Raw genomic sequence first — 7,784 nt, 5'->3', positions numbered from 1 at the left:
AGAGAAGCACCGTCGGACTTTCGAGGGATCCACCGCCACCCCTACCGGCGTGGTGGCCGTTACCCCTGCCCGCCGCGCCACCTCTCGCCCGGCAACCCGCGTGCTGCGTTTCCCCTGCCGCGCCGACCCCACCACCGACGCGGGCGCCGCCGCACGCCACTCCCGCGCACTTCTCCACCCTTCACCCATCGACCTACCCGTCTCACTCCCTTGACCCCTCCGTGCTCCAGTAAGGAGGAGGAGGAGGAGGAGGAGGACGCCACCCTAGGCGCTCGTTCCTACGCGATCTCTCTGTATACGTGTGTAGTATTCCACCACTGTCGAGTCGGAGCCGCGCGCGAATCACGGACGCATCCGGATCGGGGGGATGCTTACGATATTATTATCGAGATATTCGGCTGACCGAGCCCGCGAAGCCCGCGAGCCTCCGAAGCTTCAACCCCGAAGAGGCTCGATTATCTTCGTAGATAAAATGGGTATACGATAAAATTTAAACGTTGGCACATTTTTTATTTGAAACTTGACACCTCTACTATAAATTATTGTATTTCTGTCGTTCTCAATTACGGCTAACTTCGGTATTCACGCCGCAAAAGTAAACAGATAATAGAACGAATGAAGATGACTTGCTTGCATTTTGTCATATGTCTATACGTTATATTAATATTATGTTGTAATTTTAGTTTTTTTACTCTTAACATTAACGAAACCACCGTGAGTTAAATCAATTTGTTAATGAGTGGCACAGCGATGTATTACAATTTATGTAAAATAATTACTTTCTGTGTAAAAAGTGTGAAAGGTTTATTTCATGACACAAAAGTGTATAAAGAGTACATGTACCTAACTCTTGTATTCTTTGTCCAATTTAATTATCTCACTCATGAATGGCCATAAATCTCACCACTTTTGACAGACGGCAAAAATTAAAAAATTTTTTAAAGTCTTTTTAGATATAGAAAATAAATATTTCGTACTTCTAATTTTTTTCTTCATAAAGTGTAAAGTTTTCATTGATCTAATTTTCATTTTCCTTAAATATAACAAATAATTCTTGATAAATTAAGTTTTCGATCGGTGCGACGTGTGTGTACCGGAGTTACCTTATTTCCTTTCTCTTCTCTCCATCATTGTAATTTTCTGTCACTACATCTGTGCAATATAAATGCGATTCTCGGTATTTACTTTTCCTCAATGTTCAATAGATATTGCGTGTCTCAGCTCGTTACGTATCAGCAGGTATATTAACAATAAATAGCACCTCTTTCAGCTACAATGAAACGCTGATTGTCTCAACAAGGACAGTAATTGGACATCAATTATTGATTATCCATGCTAAAGCCGTAGGTAAAGAAAAATATGAACAAAGTGTCAAACGAGAAGAATCGAGAAGAATAAACGTAATAAAATTTAATAAAGCAACTGTACCCAATATGGCCTACTTGCTGTTTTTAAGTAGTTACATGGCGAATTGAACAAATAACGTTAGTTATACACATTAGTTATATACAGGCTGTATCAACGTGACTTGTTTGCAACAGTTGTTTGCTCAGTTTGCTTATTCTGTTGTTAAATTTTGACTGAAGTCAAAAGTAGAATTTCCATGATGTGTTTCTTATGAGCTAATATTTCGTAGGAAAATTACTGCTTTCTAGAACCATCAAGTGTTGATTATTAATCTTCACAGTTCATATTATTGTAGCTCTTATACTTTACAATGCTATATTTAACTTCATCATAATATTGTACTTATAATCAAAAAAAGAAAACCCTTTCTGAGGTAGAACTAATATAGCCTAGATCAATTTCAAGCACGCACACGTCGATTGTAATGTTTTTTCGATACTTTCATTACTCCATATCATAAATTTTAATTCATACTAAACCGCGATAATAAGCCATCGTTTCAAGAGGAAAAAGTTAAAATAAGTCAAATCGTTTACTTAATGAATTGTAGGCAAAAATAGTTTCTTTGTGTACTCTTATACGTCAATATGTCTAATAAAAACATGTCAACATGTTAATGAACTTATAAATGTAACGTTGGATCATTTTATTTTTCATGTTTATAATATTTTTTGTTAAAAAAAGAAAAATACGTAATTTGGCCATCTTGAGTCCATATGTACCCAATATGATCTGAATGGTACTTTTTCTAAAAGTCTTCACTGCATTCATATAAATATTTGAAATTGTCCCATATTTTAAACTAATGTTTAGAAATGTTTCCTATTTTAAATATGGACATCAGTTTTTAGACTCAGCAAATAATTGAAAAAATCGCAAAGCTTAAATAAGCCATATAATGTACAGTTAACCTAATATTTTCTAATATAAGTTGAAAATCTCCAGTGTGTGTGAAGCTGGCATATCATTTGGTGAAAACTAACTAAACATTGACAGTTCTGGGTTTATTTTCAATGGTTCTACAGTTCCTGATAGATAAAACAAATAGTTCTGGCCTTTAAAGCGAAAAAAAACACACAGGACAAAGTGAGACGCCAGGTTCACGCAGCGTCTCAGTTTGTCCTGCGTCATTTTTCAGACACAATTCTTGTAAGATTTTAAAAGATCTATAGTTCTAGATAAGTTCTAGAAAGAGTTCTAGCGTTTAACATAGTTTATTTAATTTAAAAAAAATTATTATAAAATATTTATTTTATAATATTACATAATAAAGTTTAGTGTACAAAAAATATTTTTCCTGCAGTTCTAAACGTATTTAAACGCTTTCCGAAAAGTTCCGGTAGATTCAATTATTTATTAATTAGAAAAAAATTGTTATCTTTCGCGAAAGTCGTATATTCGCGCATATGGGTAAGACGCTGGTGTATAGTATATTCGAGAGTTCTATGTACTAAAAAATATTTTTTCAATAGATCTTAACGTATTAAAGCGCCTTCCGAAAGGTTCCGGTCGATTCCGATATTAGTTAATCAACAAAAAATTAATAACTATCAAAAAAGCCAATTTTTCGCATATATAAGTGAGATACTGGACTTTTTCGAAGAGTTCTGCCGCGGAAGACGTATATTCGCGTATGTGGGTGAAACGCTGATCGGTTGTTTAAAGTTCTGTGCATAAAAAAATATTTTTTCTGTAGGTATGAACTTATATATCAATATTTAATTGAGTTCGGCATCATTATTAAATATTTGTTAAATAATTTTTATTTCCTGATATAGCTGCATTTATTGTTATATGGACACTGGCTTTTCTCATTCTCAGGGTAATCCAAAACCAATGACGTGGACGTAACGAGATTATGGTTCCTTTTTTGCTTTTTTTATTTTTATGGATTTGTTTTTTTTTTGTTTATAAATTTTTTGTTATATTTTTAGAATTTTTAAAATATACGAATATACGACTTTCACGGAAGATAATTATATTTTTTTTTAATTAATAAATAATTGAATCAACCGGCATTTTTCGGAAAGACCTTGGTTACGTTCAAAACTACAGAAAAAATATTTTTCGTACACAGAACTCTTCAAAAAAGACCAGCATCTCCCATATATGCAAAAAATCAGCTTCTTCAGAAATTATTAATTTTTTGTTGATTAACTAATATCGGAATCGACCGCAACTCTTTGGAAGGCGCTTTAATATGTTGAAAAATGTAGGAAAAATATTTTTTCGTACACAGAACTCTTCGAAAAAGACCAGCATCTCACCCGTATATGCAAAAAATCGGCGTTTTCGGAAGTTATTATTTTTTTGTTGATAAACTAATATCGAAATCGACAGAAACTCTTTGAAAGGCGTTTTAATACGTTAAGAACTATTAGAAAAATATTTTTTGGTACACAAAACTCTCGAATATACACCAGCGTCTGACCCATATGCGCGAATATACGACTTCCGCGGAAGATAACAATTTTTTTTCTAATTAATAAGTAATTAATCGACCGGAACTCTTTGGAAAGCTTTAGATACGTTTAGATACGTTCATAACTGGAAGAAAAATATTTTTTTGTACACGGAACTCTATTATGTAATATTATAAAATAAATATTTTATAATTTTTTATTAAATTAAATAAACTATATTAAACGCTAGAACTCTTTCTAGAACTCATCTAGAACTATAGATCTTTTAAAATCCTACAAGAATTGGATCTGGAAAATGACGCAGGACAAACTGAGACGCTGTGTGAACCTGGCGTCTCACTTTGTCCTATGCGTTTTTTTCGCTTTAAAGGCCAGAACTATTTGTTTTATCTATCAGGAACTGTAGAACTATTGAAAATAAACCCAGAACTGTCAATATTTAGTTCCACCAAATAATATGTCAGCTTCACACACACAAATCTCCATAAAATGCAAAAAATATTGGTACTGATATTCTAGCAATCTGTAGCTACAGAAATACAAATTTTTCTCACAATTGAAATATTCGACGAAATATTAATATGAGAAGCATCGAATCATCTACCGTCACATAAATATTAATTCACAGAAATAGATCGAGTTCGATTATGGTGTTATGTGTAGCCTATCACATAATTACTTCAGCATTCGAATCTGTATGCAATTATAATTGGCAAACTATTATACATTTTTGGATCTCCACACGATAGAAAACATTTTGTATTTATGTTAAAATTAGTCCTTGTAAAAATTTTTGTGGTAAATTTTCAACATATCCAAGTGTTAATTTATAACCCTTAGTGACCCAACTGTAGATTTAAAGACCCATCAAATAAATTTTGAATTTTGAATTATTCTGCTTCAAATTCGGATACATATAAAAAAAATAAAAAGAATGTTTTGAGTCAAATAATTACGAATCGTTTTCTGGAATGTTGAAAAAGTGTATCAAAATTTTTTCAGATTTTTTAAAGCTTAAAAACCTTGTTAAAAACCCTTTCAAAAACACTATCAAGTATCAGTTACTTACGCTGCTTTCCTAATCTAACTCCGAAAGAAACGTTGGACCAGGCAGAGTTAAACTTCGATATGTTAACATAATATGACTGTATTATTTGACCATTTTATTCAAATTAATATTTAACATTTTTTAGCGTTTGAAGATGCTCCGAACACTCGAAAGAGTACAACACCGATCAAGCGTGACCCCGCAAAATGTGATCCTGCAGAGATGACTGACCGCACGGTCAGTGAGCTTAGCGAATCCATGGACCCAAACTCAATACATTGCGGACACTGATGTACATTTATACGCTATATACGTCATATCATAACATTTTAACTCGTAAACGGACGCGTGACTTTTTTGACGTAAGTGTATTTATTTTTTTTTATAAATAATTATATGTGGAGACATGTTTTAAAGATAAAATAATTTTTAAACATCAGAAATTAAACGAGTCATTTCTTACTGGGAAGAAAAAATTAATGAATTTCTGAAGATACAGATCCTTCCAAGTTCCATAGTCTCTGTCAAATTAGTAGTGATTTCAATGTCAAGCATTGTTCAAAATTTAACTGTTCTCATCAAAAATTTCTTTTAAGAGTTCGTTTGAATCTTGAATTGATAAGTATTAGATTTTAATCTCTCTTCGATGATCAAATTTCGATATTGTTTCGACATCGAGTTTTTATTTCACTAAAAATTACTTAAATAGTCAAGTTTAATAATAAAGTTAAAAAGTTAATGACATTTAATTTAATATTACTTTACTATTAAATTAAAGTTAGTTAATTTCAACTTCAATTATTTTAAAAACACATAAATTTTAATTTATTATATTTTTCTTAAATTAATAATTGATCTATCTAAAAACAATAATAAAAAAGTACATTTCTCCACATAAAAAATATTTCTTTATTTCATAAAAACTTAATCTACAAAATAAAATATAAAATTTATTTAATGATCTATATTATAAATGTTTTCAGTAATCTACTTAAAAAAAATTATGACCTTCTAATTTATTATTATATAATACTTTTCAAAATTAGCTTTTAATTTAAGTTAATTTAATCTTAACGCAACTTTTAACTGAGTTAGTTCTTTTTTCGTGTAACTTTCAACATAATTAAATTAATTTCATAAGCCATTAATTTTAACTTAACTTCGTTAAAAAATATATTAGTTTACCTCATTTATCCCAATAAATTTACGGCTTGCATGTGGATCAATTTAAACCCCTATTAAGCTAGCCACCCACCACCGCAAAATTAATTTTAAAATATTTTAATGCTAATTAGATATTAATTTGGTGTTAAAGTCCAAAATTATGTGCTCAAACAGTTTGGCGGAAAATTTAAAAAAAAATAGGGTAGGACTGAGATCTATATAAATTAACATTAAGTTAGATTACTCCCCAACAAAATAAAATAAATATTTATTATATAAATCGAATGAACAAATACAATAGAATTAAGTGCTAATTAGAAATAATAGAAATAAATCGAAAATATATATTTCAGAACTTGAAAATTGATCGAGCGGTTGGTTTATAAGAGAGAAGTCATCTTAAAAAATTAGATGCTCGGACAAATTTGGTACTAACAAATTTCTTTTTTTAATATCAAACATCGGTCGTGCGGCTGACTGACAAGAGAGAAGTCATCTTTAAAATCGAATACTGCCAAACAAGCACCCAACTCGGCAACTTGATATCTTTAAACAATATTATAAAAAAAATTTTTTTAATATCAAATTTGTACAAGCACCAAATTTTTTTTTTTTAATGACTTCTCTCTTGTGAATCAGCCGGCTTCAAAGTTGTAATATATATTTTCGATTTATTTTTATTATTTCTTAAAGTACCTAATTAGCACTTAATTCTATTGTGTTTACTCATTTACATAATAAATAGTTATATTTATAATTTTTGTTGGGCGAGGACTAGCTTAATGTTAAGCCAGTCCCTCCCAATTTTTTTTTATTTTTTTTTTCAATTTTAAAATTAAAAAAATTTTATAACTCACCGGACCGATGCGCAGCAACAAAGTTATAACTCAGCTACATTAATCTGTAAAATGCATATAAATCAAAACAATTATAATATCGATTATCGAATACATTTAAGATGTGTTCGAAGAGACGCTATTTGCATCATTCTATCCTTGTTTACATCTAATGAACGATAAAGATAGAAAAAACAAATAGCAGTAATAAGAATTTTTTCGAACGCACCCTTCATCTCAAATAGGTAGGAAACAGCAAATGAAATAAGTATCTCACCCAAGAGTTGTTCCGCCGACGTTCGATGCCACCCTGGCCTCCTCCTCTCCTATCCTCTCGTTCGTACGCCGTGACACTCATCAAAACACTCGCGAGAATAAGGTTAACTTAACACTCGCGCGTATATTTATCATCGCAACGCGACGGTCACCGGGCACTTTACACGACATTTCACGCGGCAACTATCGCAATGACCCTTACGATTCTTACGAGCAAAGACAAGAGGCAACCGTTCGTCGGGACGCGATGATGTCCTTCTGATGTTGCGCCATAACCTTGCCGACTGCTCGCGCGTATACTAATTACCGCTACACGACGATCACCGGACACTCCGGACGACACCGATATCACTGGCATGCAACGCGACGAAACAACAACGGCGGAATGTGCGGATTGTGCGTAGCCATAAACTCAGCAGTCGCGAGATCGGCCTGAACGACGCGACGGTCGATGGAAACTTCAGAGCGACGAAAACCTTTCGAAGGTAGCGCAGATAGTTTCGCCAACTATCGCAACAACACTTACGAGCTAAAACGAGAGGCGTCGGAGGCGTCTGCCCGTCGGAACGCGATGTTCTGAAGTATGCCATAACCTTGCCGACTGCTCGCGCGTAGACTACTGTAACGCGA

This window comes from Solenopsis invicta, chromosome 7, assembly GCF_016802725.1.
Source record: "Solenopsis invicta isolate M01_SB chromosome 7, UNIL_Sinv_3.0, whole genome shotgun sequence".
NCBI lineage: Eukaryota > Metazoa > Arthropoda > Insecta > Hymenoptera > Formicidae > Solenopsis > Solenopsis invicta.
This window is presented reverse-complemented; position numbering follows the sequence as displayed.